This window comes from Taeniopygia guttata, chromosome 7 (genome assembly GCF_048771995.1).
Source record: "Taeniopygia guttata chromosome 7, bTaeGut7.mat, whole genome shotgun sequence".
NCBI lineage: Eukaryota > Metazoa > Chordata > Aves > Passeriformes > Estrildidae > Taeniopygia > Taeniopygia guttata.
Window position 1 is genome coordinate 27143260 of NC_133032.1, and position 16602 is coordinate 27159861.

Sequence of the window (16602 nt, forward strand, 5' to 3'; positions counted from 1 at the left end):
CTCTCAACCTTAATCTCAATGTGTCACAGCAGCACCAAATTATTTTGTCAGTTTGTATTTTAATGAGAGCTAGGATCTAGCTGAAATTGGAATTAGCTGCTGTAGTTCATGGCATTCCATTTTCCTAGTCCCCTCCTCATCAAAATATTCACCAAGCTGCTTCTTTCAGACTTGCACTTTACTACTTAGAGCATTTACATGAATAGCAATGTAGCTATTTCAGGGATGAGCAGAATTTCTGTGGAGGAGTATGCTTCATCACTCATTTTAAATTCACTTATGGACATCAGCATCACAAAGTGCTTTCTGCCTTCTACTATGAAATAAAGTGGAACTAGCAGCCACCTGATTTGATGGAACAGCTCTTTTTTCTTTCTCCCATGCTCTCACTACCACTACTGTATTTTTCCCACCCTATTCCTGTTTTGCTATTTCTGTTAATTTTTCTTTGTCTGTGTTCTCTACCCTGTAGCCTCAAGCTGCCCTGCAGAGCTGGTTCAAAAGCTGTCAATTCAGCAAAGCAAAAAAGCACAAGGCAAGCCAGATCCAATTGTTAATTACAGGGTGAGTTGTCAGGATTTGTGAACACCAGATGATGATGAAAGAGAAAAGTATACTGAAAATCCAGGTGGAAACTAGAATGTTCCAAGTAAATGTTCTGCATTTAAGAAACAGGGATCCAGAAATAGGTACCAAAACAAGTTGGGAGACTCCATGTTCCATGTTTCTTTGTTTTCTTTATTCTCTCAGCCTAAAATCCCAGCTCTGTAGAGTTAGCTGATGGTTATCTATACACAGAATTTCTTTCTGAATCACTGGATATGCACAAACAATGGGGTTTTTAGAATATCCAAAATGGTTCTTTTTCACTCTAAGTTTATTTCATGAACATCGATGATATTACATTGTTAAGCAGATATTTAGGAGTATATTTGTAGAAAAAGGTAATTGTATTAAAATATTGAATTACTATTACATTTATTACTAAATTTTATGAACCATCTGAGGTATGATCTGTTATCAGGACAATATGAAATTATTTCTTTTTTAAGTAAATAAATCAATATTTTTTAAAATTTTCTTTTTGCATGCAATGGTTGGAAAAATTTGTGTTGATGGCTTTGTTTTAGTATTTGGGAAATCTAAAGGTGCTGCATAGGCTCAAAAGGTATGTATTTTTCCATTTCACAGTAAATAAAATATGAGAAATCTTCTCACTGAATGGTTACTGGTAAATCACAGCAGCCTTAACATAGAAATCTGCTTTCTTCTGAGGCATTTTTCTAATCTTTGATAATATCTTTCCTGTGGGATAATATGTTGCTACTTCAATAGTGCCACAGAAGTATAAGCCATGGCAAATAGAGCTGTGGTTATTTTATGTGTTTGTGGGTTAGCTTATAGCAGTGCAATCCATTCTGAAAAAAGGACAGTGTGTAACCATAAATCGAGACTGAATTGATTTGAGCTCTTTTTGTTGTGCTTTATTTTCTGAGTAAATACTGCAACCAGTGAAAACCAGATTGTTTTCATCATAGTTGTGATGCATAGCTGCTTTATGATCAAAACCACTTAAGTTTGATTTTATTTTTTTTGCTTTTCCATTTTGAGTTGGATGAGGCAGAGAGGAAACAGCTGTGGCCTGTTTGGGATGGGGTCCTGTGTGCACACAGCCATGCAGAGCCAGCAGTGTCTGTGCACTGCGAGCAGAAATGGGTGGGGAGGCTGGGGCCAAAGGAATCACTGGAGCTCTGAGCACATCCAGATGCCTGGAAAAGCTCCAGTTCCAGGGTTTTGGGGGTGCTCTGCCGTGTGGAGCCCAGCTCAGCCCCCAGGCCAAGTCAGAGTCCCAAAGTTCTATGTCAGTCTCTCCCGTTGAGCTGGGAAGGTGACAACACCTTGTCTAGCAGCTGTAATAGGCTGCTTTAAAACATCTGTCACAACATTCTTATTTGAAAAAAATAATTGTAACTGTCTGAGACTGATTACAATGGAAATCTTTTCTGTGTACTGTACACTTTGCAATTTGCAAAAAAGCTTCCTATTAAATATCTGTGAAGAGCATGCCATTAACTAAAACGAAGCTTTTAATTAAATAGAATGGCTAAGCTTTTTCTTCTCTGAGTTTCTGTGCCTGGGTGTAAAGGCACAGTGCTACCTTTCAAAAGTTGCTGTGTCTCTTAGTAAAGAATAAACTGATTTGCTGTGCTGCTTTTGGCTGAAATAGAGTTAATTTTCTTCACAGTAGCTGGTGTGGGGCTGCGGTTTGCAGTTATGCTGGAAACAGTTTTGATAATGCAGCAATGTTTGGGTTATTGCTGAGCAGGGCTTGCACAGCCAAGGCCCCAGCAAGGAGTCTGGAAGTGCAGGAGGAGCTGGGAGGGGACACAGCTGACCCAGCTGCCCTAAGGGACATCCCAGACCACAGGACTTCATGCTCAGTGTATAAACTGTGGGGAACGTGGGCTGCTGCTATCAGTCAAATCATTCTTTTTTAGTTGCATCACCTGCCTTTCTTGGATTTTATTTCTGTCTTTGTATTTTTTTTTTCCTTATAATTTGTTGGTTTGGGGTTTGGGTTTTTTGCTTAATTTTTGTTTCAATTATTAAGCTATTCTTACCTCAACCCATGAGTTTTCTTGCTTTTACCCTTCTAATTGTCTCCCCCACCCTGTCAGGGCAGGAGCGAGCAGCTGTGTGGGGCTTAGAGGCTGGCTGGGGATTAACCACGACATCGGGAGTACTGATTCTGCCTTAGGTTTGTCATACTTTATTCTTTGACTGTAGGCAAACTGTATTTTCCAACCAACTTCTAACTGAAGTAACTAGAATGATTAGAGTTCACTGAACTATAACTGCAATTTTATATGAGGACACAGCTGTAAAAATTTCCCTGGAATGATTTTATTAGTGATAATTTGATACCTATATAAAACTTCCTTTCTTCTCAAGAAAGAAGTAAAATAGACTGAGGTGCTTTCACCAAATAAATCAATATAAGTGTAGAATTAAACCAATGACAGTTAAGCTATTAAGTGTTAATTTATTACTTGTGCTTGTATTCAAGTTTGTGGAAGTGTTTGTGACTGTACATTTGCAATTACTAAAAATAAGGAACTGCCTTTATAAAAAGACAGATCCATTGTTTCTTAAAACTCTGCCTCCTGTACAAAATTTCCTAATTTTGTCCATGGCAGCTGAGAAATGACTGTCTCCTTCAAAAAGGAACAATATTCAGCAAATGACCTTTGTCATTAGTCATCCATATCTGTTTGGCACTGCTGATTGCCAAAAGAGAAATAATTTCCTGAGTGAAAAGATGGGTAAAATGAGATTAACATTTGCCCCTTCACAAGTCACTTAATGTGAGCTGCCTCCTCCACAAAGCGAAAAGTGTCTGGGAGAACCCAGTTAACATTTGATTTCAGGAAACCTGGAGCTGCTGTGCTGTGAAGCTCCTGTCTGGAATTCAGTCCTGGTTTCCAAATGAGCATCAGCAACAATAAAGGCTTCTGAAGATCTTTATGACAAGCCCTGCAAAATTATGTTTGAGAAGGGAATATGTGCTGCTAAGAGTTATCTGGTTTCAGTGCAGACTGTCACTTTCAGATTTTCTTTCCCTTGATTTTGTAAGGCACAGCAGATCTGACACCTTCCGAATCAGGGGAGGAGTGGCACTACTGAAGCCTTATAACTCTTTACCAGTGACAGCAAAATCTTACAGACTTAGGACAAATTGCTCAAATGCTTTCTGAGGTGAAATTAAAAGGTTTTTTCTTATTCTTCAGAGTAAAATAGAAACAATAACTGCACAATACACAGAAATAACCTGGAATGCTTTATGAGAAGTCAGCACAAGGAGCTGGGTTTCTTTGCTGCCTTCTAGGCATTTGGTGGTGTGGAATTATCAGAGGAATAAGTTATTTTTATAGTTGTTTACATGTGGGAGACTGAATCCTGCAAGGTCATGAGGTAAAAGACTGCTGGAAAGTAACTAATAATTTGAAAAATTATTTTGCACCCTGGTCAAAAATTAGAGAAAGCTATTTCCTCTACATTTCATATTAGATAGTAAAACCCAAAAAATATCCTGATGTCTAGAGGAGAAGTTTGTGGGGATTTTTTGGCTTTGTTTTTTTTTTTTTTTTTGGTTTGTTTGGTGGTTTTTTTGGGTTTTTTTTGTTGTTTTTTTTTTTTTTTTCATGAGTAAAGTTGTTGGTTTTTTTCTTCTTTTAGGGACCATTTCCTGGACTGTGGCTTTCAACATTAAATCACATTACTTCTCTTTGCTTAAAATTCCTATGTCGTTCATACAGACTTTTTTGTGCCTTCTGTTATAATAGATTTGATTCAAAACTCATTGGAATTACTTTTCATTGACCCAGTTTGTTGAACTATGGAGTCAGAATTACTTAGGCTAAAAGTCAAAGTAATGAATGAGTCTAAATCTTTTTCAATCCTTCTGAATGTTACTGAATTCTGTGGAGTAAGAATTTTAAATGGCTTATTGTGTTTACTGTAAAGTTCATGTTTAATGCCTTTATCTGGCTGGAATCCTGATTTTTGTTCAGTAAATCACTTTCAATAAAAATATTTTTAGCTTGAACCAACTTGGAATACAAATAAAAAACCCATTTCTCTGTTTTAGAATTAGGGGAAATGGCCTTTGCTTGATTAAATAACTTGATAAGCACATATGAGGGAACCCGTGTGGATCTCTGTATGACCTTCAGATTTCTAGTGGCAGAGCTCCACTATGTCTGTAGATTACATCCAGCCCCAAAATCTTCCATTCATTCACCTTCATGCAGACAGTAGAAGACATGAGGCAATAGGAATCACAACTGTGCAGGATATGCAGCCTTTTATTTTTTGAAATTGGAGCCCCAAAATGCCATTGAGTGACCTAAAACTCAGCTGCAGCTCTCCTGAACTGACGCATGCACTGCCAGCTTTTCCACTCCAGCCCAGCTGACTACACACTGCAAGGGGAAAAAGCCCAAAGTTTGCTCAGGTAAAACTATGTAGAACTGCTTCCTATTTTATGCCTTTAGAGTAAAGATAAAATGGGGCAGAAAAGACACATATCTACCACAACCTGAAAGAAAAACAGTGAGAGGTGATCCAGAGTACACTGACAGATGAAACATGGTTTTATTTCTTGCACTTTCTGATCCAAGTCTTACTCAGTTTCCCCTTATTTGCAGCCCTCTAAAGCTTCAATGTAGGTAATAGAATGGAAACATAATGCTGAATTTCCATCTGCTGTGTGTGCACTGCTAATGGTGGCTGGAAATAGCTGCAGCCATGCAAGCTGTGAGTGGTTACCCAGCCCAGTGTGAGCGGCACAGGTGACAGAGCCTGACAGGACACTCACCCACGTGGCAGTTCAGCCTTGGTGTAATTACTTCTGATTCATGCAGGTACTGATTTGCATGTATTGTGCAGGCTCTGTGGGAAGTCAGGGTCTCTCCATGGCCTGGAGCAGCCTCCCAGGGCATGGAGCTGCACTTGGCACTGACAGGGAAGCCAGCAGCAGAGGGATCATCCCCTGGGACAAGCCTGGGTGTTGCTCTTGGCACAGAAAGGTGACTCCAGCCTCCCTGACATTGCCCAAGCATTTCCAGCCTGACTGGAGTCTTGGTCAGCAGCACACTGGGGCTGCTGTGCTGTTCTACAGAGTGAACATTTTAGTGATGAAAACATCAACTCTTTCTTTTCCTTATCTACTTGTGATAGAACAAGGTGTCTGGGATTCATTTCCCAGTTACAAGGCAGAGGTTCAGCACCCAGCTCATCTTTTCCTTTATTTAGCATGCTTTTTCCTTTCATGATTGGGCTGCCCTTTGGGATATGCATATGCTGGCAAAAAAAGTCAATGATGCAGATCAGTGGTGTTCTACTTAAAACTTATATTTGTCTTTGTGAGATCTGCTGACTTCTGCTTTTGTGGTGCTTTCAGAATCTTCCTTTTCTCTCTGTGGCTGCTCCAAATCAATGGTGAAACGGGCAGGGTATGGGTTTATAGTCCTATTGACTTTGTTCTTTTACAAGGCATCTTTACCCTGAATACAAACTCTTGTTCCTACAATATAATTTGGATCATGAAATCCTTTTAATTTTTTTCTTGTTCTTGAGCCAGCAGTCATTTTCTCGGGTACTCTCTTTGAAGGTTTTCCTGAATGGAAAATCACTGACTCTCAGTGGGAGACACATTTTAAAGGTAATGCAAATCAAGTGCAGTGCTGACTTTACCAGTAAGTAACTTCAGAAAAATATTCCCTAGGTTTGCCATTGAGCTAGAAAGGAATGGTGTTACCTTTGCAGGTGAACTCGGCTCTGAAAAATTAAGCACTGAAAAATTAAGTCTTTCTAGGTGAGAAAATTATTCTGAAGGATTTGTAGTAATTTTTCTTATTCTGATAACACATATTTTGTTTTCTTACTTCATTACTTTATTCCAATTCATCCCCTTCTAAGGTACTTTTTGTAATCTTCTCCTAATATATATTTACGTGCTGCAGGCTTTTGTGGATAGCTATCAAGTTACAGTTTTGCTGTCGCATAAACAAGGAGTCTTATTTTAGTTAAGATCTTAATTAGCCTCTCCGAAATTTTCTTTGTTTTATTATCCAAGAGTAGTTTGCCTGTGCACTTCTTTCAGTAGTGTGAAAAGATTACAAAACAGTCTAAGAGTTGGAGGCTCACACAAGCTGCAGATTCTTTCCTTCATTTATTTTGACTGGGTCTGTTCTGTGTCCTGTGTGCTGCTCAAGTGGCAAAGAGACATAGTTTGAGATTTCTTTTTGATCCTCTCCATGGTACATGAATGCACATAGAAATATTTTATGAATATATAAAATTATGTACTATTTAAATATGGTAAATCCTGGAGATGTGAAAATTCTGACCAGTTCACTCTTAAAATAATTATAAAAATATGTTTCTAGCCATTGATGTATTCTGATGTTTCTCTGTACTTCTAGGTAAAACATTTTGCTTATAAATATACTCCATAGATGTTATTCTGCTTTTAGAAAAGACAGCTATCATGTTTATCCATGGAGCAGGACCAGCTGAAATATAAACAGCACTATTATCTGACATTACTTCTGAGTTAAAAATTATGTTTAACTGAACTTCAATTCACTGAACATAGAATTGCAAAATGAGGGATTTACAGATTTCATCTTGCTCAAATGTTAGAGATTATGGGATAGCTTAATATTCTCATGTAGGGTGAAAATATTTCTTAACAGAAGTAAAAACTCATCTGAGTAACACCTAATAAAATCTGATTTATCAGTTTGACATCTGCCCCATGTTTTGCTTTATGAAGCACTTAATTAGTTCTGCTATTGCTGTAAATCTTCCTTGTAACAATATGTGTAATTTGTTCAAAGTAGTTCACAAATTCATTAATGCCTCCCGTTCAGCTGCCTCTCTGTATCAGTCAGAGTGGAGAAATCCGTGACTTTGTCTGAAGTAATTATTTAGCTTAAAATCAATTTCCCTGAACAAGCTAGGAATATAATTGCAAAGAGAAATACTTATAAATGATCTGTCAGGAGAGGACTTGGAGTGGTGCTGTACTAATCCCAGAAATGAAGAAGCAGCCTCCTTAGCCCGAGCCAGTTCTGCCTCTGTCTCCTGACTCTGCTGTGACACAATAATTGACATTGATTGCATTTAGCATGGGGAAAGGAGATTTAATTGAAGCAATGGTAAAACCTGTCCAAGTGGACAGTTATGCTTGTCGTAGATGATAATTCTAAATAAAGGGCTCTAAATGAATATTCCTTTCATAAGCAACTTGTGATCTCTTGGTATATGAAAGGATGTACAAACAGCAATATTGGTGTGCTAAATCACTTCATCTAACAACAATCAGTGAGAAAAATCCAATAAAATTAATTGTCTTGACCTTTTTTATTGCTCCTAAAATTTCTTCTTGACACATTTTACAATTAAGACTGTCTTCACATTTTCTTTATTGAGGTTATTTCAAGGTCTCTATACCTATGAGCCACAAATGATTACTACATTAATTTTGATTTTAAACATTATGAGACAATTTTGTTTGGACCAAAGGTGAGCTCTCTCCCATTTTTGCTGTATTTTATGCCTAGTGTAATTACCATGATACTGTCAGAAATAAACTAAGTGTCCTATAGGTCTTTTGAGCAAAAGACAGAATAAACTTTTATAAATGTTTAAGTCTTTAATGCTTTCAGTTTAATTGCTGCCTGAAAAGCTTACCTGGTTTTTGAAATGTAGTTCTCCTGGAGAAATCAGTAGCAAAAATTGACCAAAAAGTGGGGACCCACCTGTGGATTTCACATAGGAGAAACACAGTATTTGAGTTTAATAAACCCCTATTGTGTGGCTTGGAAGATACAGAAAGCTTAAATATGTAGAGGGTGTGGTAAGAGTGCTTTCACTACTTTTTATACAGAAAATCTGACTAAAACTGAGACTTCTTAGCTTGGAACTTGGAAGAAGATTTCACATGCCCTTAAAAGAGCATGTTTTCTAATAGTTATTGATGAGAAACAATTGGCTGCTAAACCCATCAACCTTCAGAAAAATGTAATTATGTATATAAAAGCAGCTTTGCTAAGATGAAATACCATATTTTTTGGATCTTTAGAACTGCAAATATTGTGAGATTTATGCTGTAAAACTCCTTAAAAGCCATTTATTTTTCAATAAATATATTAAGAAGCTTTGTTTAAAAAGCTTTGGTGACTATCTTTGTGTCATCCTTACTTTACCTCTCTGTTCCCTCCCCAGACACATTCGTAAAAGACTAAATTGATGAAATTCTCAGGAAATAAAGGGGGAAAGTCAGATTTTTCTGGTAAAAATGAGAAAATTAGACTAATTTGGTGAAAATACTGCCATTTAGCTGCAGCAGGAATTCAGTAGAAGTGACATTTTCCAAAAGAAGGCATATATTCAAAGAACTTCTCAGGGTTCAGAGGAGGTGATAGTAATTTGCTGGGGAAAAAAAATACTTTTGTAAATATTTTTTTAATTAATTTAATTTCAAGCAGTTCTTTGTCTTGGTTTCTCATTTTTCCTTAAGAAAAAGCTGGCTTGAAATACTTGCAGAATTTTTTTACTGCAGTAGATCTTACCAAAGAAGTGCTAGATTATCATATTAGCTTACTGGAAATGTGCCTACTTGTATTCTAGAAATTTTTATATTTTCATCTTTACATTAGGCATTCATATAAAATTTTAAAAATTAGAGTTTATTTTAGGACTTAACTGCCAATACTAAATATCATATCATGCTATAATAAGAGGGTAAAGGTCAAGTTGTTGAAATACCATGAATATGCATTGCTGAAATTAAGCAAGAACTTTATGTTGAGCAGGATGAAGCAGAGCAAGCAAACCCAGCTATTGTGTGCTTGGGGTCTCTGCTGGTCACTTGCTACTGAGTTCAGACATTTCTGCATGGACTTTTTTTCCTACTGAAAGCTAAATTCCCCTCAAAAGAGTAAATGTGGTCAATGCTGTCTGTATGCTCAAACATGATTTGGTTCTGGAAGAGGCAAAGCCCAACAAATAGGCTGTGATGAATCTTGTGAGAGCAGATTTTCTAATGCAGTGGGGGTTTTCACAGATCAATTATAACATGGTGATAGCAGTTCAGCTTTGCAGTTAGGCTGGTTACCCATGAAAACTCTCATGTTCCCAGGAAACAAAGGAAACAAGATGAATCCTCTTAATAAATAGCACATATTCAATTTCCAGGAGTGAGTAAGGACTTGAAGTCTTTTGTAGTGGATGAGAAATAAGTTAAATAGTTATTTATCAAGAATCAGAGTTTTTTCACTTTTCTCAGGTTGCATATTGAAAACTAAACATGCTTCAGTTTGTTACTGGTTAATGAAAATCTTAAACTGCTAATTCCTGGCAACTTACTCTGTCTACTTCTCTCAACCTGCATAATAGCATCAGGAGCCTATCCTGTTAATTAATTAAACTTTTTTTGTCATGCAATGAATCTGCTAAACTCAATTTGTCATCCAGATCTTTGAAGTATCTTCACAGATCTGATTCAAAGTACACCAATTTTTTGGCTACTAAAAAGAAAAATCAAGACTCAAAACCAAAAAAAAAAAAAACCCTGAACATAATCATTATGTTTTATTCTACTAAAATTCTCTTGGTGAATTTGGGGTGTCAAAGGCAGAAATTTCCAAACATGGCCGTGAAAATTCTTTGCAAACCAATGCTCAAATGTTTACTTGGGAGTGGGGATTTGAATATTGTTCTAAATCAGACAATTACTGAAAATTCCCACTCTATTAATGGAAGTGTAACATAAGCAGGAAGACAAGAATTCCAGCCACCTTCCTGCTCTAAGATAATCTCCTCAAAATTGTCACCAAAAAAACAAATATTATGCCTTCTGTGCAAGATAAATTTCTGTTGCCCCTAGGGAGCAGTCAATTATGTACATGTCATAATTAGCACCATTAGGCTACTGCATTATTTATAAGGATAAGAAATACTTCCAGCAACTTGACATCCAGGTGTTATATTTGGAGGTATGGATAAGCAGAGTTATGTAATTGTTAAATTCCCAAGGGAAGACATGAGTCACACTGTCTGAGTCAATCTGGAGGAGTTAATTGCTACAAATATTTGCCAATTAAAGGAAAATGTTAAATCAGAAGATAATTCATAATTAAAATAATGTTTTTATATGAAAGATGGCAAAAACCTATTTAGCAACCCACTGCAAAGATGTCTTGATAAACATGCATCTTTTGAAAATCAGCCTTGCATTAGATTGTGCTTGAAGACTGGAGACTTGGGTACTAATTCAGGAGGATGTTTTTCATTTCTGTGGATTCATGAGATTTCTAACAGACCTGATTAGCTTAAATACTTTACTAACTTGAAGTTGACCTGAGAGCTGAATTTTAAATCAAACCCCAGCTGGAGTGTGGAATGGGATACTAGGAAAATCCTCTGTGTATATATATACATCCCCCCCCGCCCCCCCATATATGTAAGTAATTAAAGTTGAGGTAGGAATTCAAACAAAGACCTATAGACATTCACACAGTAAAAGCATGGATGCTTATTAATTTTCCTTAATATAACTGTGTTACCTTTCAGTAGTGGAAAACACAGTTCAGTTTTGGAGATGCACTTTCAAATAGGTGTTACTTGAAGTGAAAGTAAATGCTTGTAAAACAAATTGGGAGAATGGTGTTTTGCCACAGCTTGTACAGGCTGCTCTAAGCCAAGAAATAATTGGTAATTAAAACTTACTACTTTAGAGTAAAGAAAAGGTATAAAGGTATATCTTTCCAATCAAACTGCTGTGATACCTACAAACAGAAAGGTTTTTATAAGTTGAGTCTTTTTGTTGCTAAGACTCTCTCTGCAGCAATCTAATTGTGAGTTGCAAAGTTTAATTTCTGCTTGGAGGAGTTTTTCCCTTTCCCTGTTGCTCAGCAAAATGAACAAGTGAATTCATTCCCTTGGTTTTGAATTTAGCTAGGGAGAGAGATCAAATCAGAACAAGATGTACAGGTGTTGTGTAGCATCATCATCACATTGCTACCAAACAGGAGGCAAAGAGGAGGAGAGAGGTTGGGTACAAATGCATTTATTTATCCATGGGACTAATCATACTTGTTTATCCATAGTACTGTAGGCTACAAATTACTTTTTTTTAGGGCTTGTGGCAGGCAATTTTAAAATCAATAAAAGAATACAAAGACTTCTGCAGCTGAAATTGCAGCCATACCTTGTGTAATTGCTGTAGGCAAACAATATTTCTGTCTAAAGAGCTGAAGTTATTTATAACATTTCACACTGCTAGCATAGTTATAATATCTTTTTTGCTGTTCCTGAGCTATTTAAGCTTCTGTGTTAGGGAGTTCCTCTGTGTTCTAGCGTTCAAGACTGTTTGCATCCAGGATTCGTGAGTGCAGTCATAGCTCTGACTGGCATTGGGAACAAAAGTGCTTAGCCTAGCCTCATCTTACCAAAATGTTTACCTGTAATAACCCAGCTGTCCTTTACAGCAGCCTCCTGAACCTCTGAGCAGTCAGGCCTGAGGATTGAGTGTAAGTCTTAGTGGTTGCAGTGTCCTGAAGGTCTCAGACCTGGAGCTCCATTCTCTTTATTCATTCTGCAAGGCTGAGTTCTGACAATGTTTTTGGGAGCCCTCTGGATGGAACAATACTGGATGCCATCATTCTTACAGCTGTACAGTCAACAGTTCAGTTGACTCTCTCAAATGAAATCAGAATCTGATTTGCCTTTTTTTTTCCTTCAAAAGGAAGAAAAGCTTCCTTTTAGCTGAAGTATCTAATCTCTTTACTTCCATACAAGTAAAAGAGTTCAGCTTGTGGAGTTTTCTGAAATGCAGAAATAAATAGACTAGGGGGTAGCATCAATGGGTATATATCTGCAGATATGCTAACCCCTGCTAGTTAACAGAGGGAAGAAACCGCCCGTAAACAGGAATTTTCAAGGGTGGCAGAACCAAGTAACGTTTTTTAATTGTGGCTGTTAAGACTGTGTTTCTAGTGAGTCCTGTCACTGCCCAAGCTATGCTTTGTGCTTTCCAATGCTGCTGCCTCTGGTGGAAGGCTGAGATTTCATTTGGGGCCATCAGTGCTTTGCTGTCAGTGTTTGGAGAGATAATTGGTACGTGTCATTTCTGAGCTCAGAAATCAGAATTTACTAAGCTTTCAGTTTTATATAGTGGAGCGAGATGGAAATAATAGAGCACCTGTAATGTTTCTATGGACCTTGAGCCACTGACCTAGATTATGTGGCTGAAGTAGACAAAAATGTTCAGTTTCTTTCCTGACAGCCCACAGTGCATGAAATATCAGGTTAGCTGGTTCGCTGAAATGAATAAGTCTTGAAGAAGAAAAAAGGGGAGAAGTCTGGCTATAAAACTCAAATTAGCAAAAGTTTGAATATTAAACAAAGACAAAAAAGAAAGTGTAAGTAGAGCAATTGAAGTTTTTACCTGTCAAAAATATCTATTGATGATTTTCAGGATTGTTCAGAAGATCCTATTTATACCTTCTATATGCCTAAAATATAGAAACAACTTTGCGTTACTTATATATTTTCAGATTATTATCTCTACACATGACTTCTTGTAAAATGTTTCTTTATACTGAATTATTTGACTTTTATGTCTCTGGTCATTCTATATCTCCCACTTGTCTAAAGTTTTTTGTCCAGTTTTATTGAATCTGCAAATGTTTTTCACAGACTCCACTAAAATATGACTGAACTTTGCAGACAGCTGAGGCTTAAAGACACCAATAAGATTGTTGAAGAAATCTTTCCTGGTTGCCAGATTTTACATCTATATTCATTATTATTGTGATGTGACTTATTTAGAAGCAATCTATGTGGGTCATGGACTGCCCTATAAATACCAATGATGCCCTGCCTTGGTGTAACAAAATTGCTGTTTTCTACCCTCTTATTTCTGGGAGACATCATTCTAAAGTCTGTGCATTTTTTCAAGGTTCACTCAGAAGATATCCATATCACTAAAATATCAAGCTGTGCATTCCATCATGGCTGTGCACTGGCTATATTTCATTGTCTGTGGTTGTTATTAAGGTGTCATAGTCTGTAAAGCAGTTAATCAGGTGCAGAAAAGCAGGTAGAGTTGATGCAGCCTATTAAAAATTATGATAGAAAGATGTGCACACAGGCAGTGATGGGCAGATTTTCCCTATGGGAAAATGATTTGAAACAAAACACCTCTGCAAGGATTCCTGTCTGCCTTCCTAGGAATGGAAATGAAGATATGAAAGCTGCTGGGCTGCACTCTGTAGAAAGTGCATTCATGGAAAAAAAATGGGATGTCTAGCAAGAAATGGAGTGTGCTTATAATTGCCAGGCTATTAGTCTAGCAAAGAGCAAACTGCCTTCTGACTCTTGTGATTGACTCATGGCTGGGAGAGCAGAGGACTCTGCTCTGGGTGCTTATCTGCAGCAATAAGCAGTGGAATTAGTCCTCTGGGTTGGCTGAAGTCCTGCTGACTCCTCAGCAGTTGGCAAACACAGCAAAATCAATCTTGTATCTTTCACAACTTCTGGGTTCAATTTAGGAAATAAATACAAAAATGATCAGCATTTTTCTAGCAGATGGAGACTGAAATATACTGTTATCATTAAGCAACTTCAATAAGAAACAAGGGCAAATACATCCCAAATTTATGCATGCCACTCTTTGCTCATCATCAAAGGCAGAGGTAGCCTGGGGGTTCTATTTGCTCATCCTTTTTAAATTCTCCAATGCAGAAGGGCTTCCTCCAAGAGATCCCTGTGCCTATTTCATTTGGGCTCTAAATAGTCTACTTGTGGAGCTTGTACCACTCCAAGTCTTACCTTGGCCTTGCTGATTTTGGAGTTTCAGGGGAGATAGCTCTTTGAGTGATGGGCCTATGAAGCTGCTGCATTTTGGTAGCCTTGAGGGGTAGGCTGGGAAGTTGGGTTTTCATCTCTCTCCGCTACCACTATCTTATTTTGTAGCACTATTTGTTGCTTCTTGCACAGGCAGACTGATACCTACCAAATCTTCTGGCCCAGGCTGGAGTTTACTTTAAAGACTACTTCATGAGAGCAGGCATGGATTTGGTGTATTGGCAGACAGAGTAATCCAACCGTTTTTTAAATTAACTTTTACAGTTTCTTCTGTGATATTTCCCAGTTTCTGCCACATCACATCCCTGAGTAGTGCAGCACCCTTGGGACTGCCTGCCAGGACCTCCTTTCTAAACCGTGTCTCAGGCTGTTGCTGTAAGTTTTTATTCCACAAAACATTGCTCTATGCTCTAGCTAATTCTTGTCAAGCTCAAACATCTTATTGCCTAATTTAGGATGTATAGAATAGTTATAGCATTCTTTTGAGGGAGGAAATACTATGGGTGGTGGTTTTGTCACTCAGATCATGTCTGTCTCTTCTGATGCTGTGCTTTCTTATTGGCCTTCTATTGTCAGACATAATGTTCCATCTTGTAACAGGTGGATGTGATTTTTTTTCCCAGTAAAGCAGAACTTCAATAAGCTTAGTATGTTTATCTGACTAGAAATGAAAATCCATATCTCCTACATGGCTTTGAAAAAAGTTGACTATGCAGCCTGGTTTTGTCAAACTAGTTTGCCTAAAAATGCTTTCACAATGAGTCCTTTGTGTGGATTAGAGGTTATTGATGCTTTGTTTCTTGTGTGCAGTACATGAAATGTGATATGATGTCAATGAGGTTTTGGTGGTCTTTGGAGAATATACCCTTTTATGTCCTTGAGCTTTATCAAGTTTCTTTTCTGGTTTAATGAATGGCAATTTAAGGGACTCATGCAGTTTGTTCCTCAGTTTCCTGTACTGCTGCTTTAATTACAGTATCAATAGTACAGGCTATACTTTGAAATTTTCCAGCTTTTGGTTCTCTTGCTCTGTTTGCCTGGGTGTGCCTAAGCAGTGACACCTGGGGCACGACCACAGCTGCTCCTTCCCAAGTCGACAAATTTTTCAGCCATACTCAGTGATGTGCCCAGTTTTGCAAAGAGCCTGGCTCACTCCTGAGGCAAACAGGACATGATGCAGGGAAGCATGAGAAGTTTTTCAGTGAGGTTAAGTAGTGCTGTTTGTCCTTGTGGCCTCATTTGCATCCCCAGTAGCAGCCCCTTTGTCCCAGCCAAGGAGCAGCGTGGGCAATCCTGTCGCATTATTTCCGGCACCGTGAACACGCCAGGAAGTCCCTGTGCCAGGTACTGCCTTTGCAGGAGTGTCACCACGAGGGAAAGGACCAAGAGTTTTGGGAGCCACTGCAGAATACCAATGTTTTCCCCTGTCCCAGTTATGGCCTTTATGGGACAGTCTTTTAAGTTACTTAAGTAATTGTTAATTCAGTTGCTAGGAGATGGAATGTGTTAGATCACTCAAGAAATGTTTTTGATTAAATCCAAAGAGACTATGGAATAACCCTTAAGTTACCAGAGACTTTTTATCAAGGGAAATTGGCAAAAATTTAAGCCAGTTGTGTATGATCAATGAAAAGCATCAGGTCATGTTAAAGGCCATGGATGCTGGAAGGTTCCAGAATAAGCAGTTTTCGTGTTACAGGCCTATCTACCCTGAGCAATTTATTCTGCTTTTGACTTAGGCCAGACTAAACCTACTACTTAATTTTACAGTGGAACTTACTGCTTTTGTAAAACGCTTTTGCATTTAGTTGTGGACCAAAAGCAGTAAAGATGCAGTTGAAACTGATTATTCCTTTTTAGCTTTGTGCTGCTTGGGGACTTCATCAGTTGAGGGAGAAGCATTTCATGAAAAACTGTGGCTTCACTGACCTCAGTGAGGAAGGAGTCTTATCCCCGGCCTTTAGAGGAAGTCTCTCTTTGATGGGAGTGAGGAACAAGGATCAAATCCAAGAGCAAGCAGAGTGAGTAGTTTTCTATGCTCTCTCTGTCAGACAAATAGAAAAATTTTGTTTCTCTCTAGACTGTACATTTTGCACCAGTTGGAGTCTAGAATTAATCTTAATTAAACAGTGTACATTTAGGGAGCTCCACTGAGATCAATTA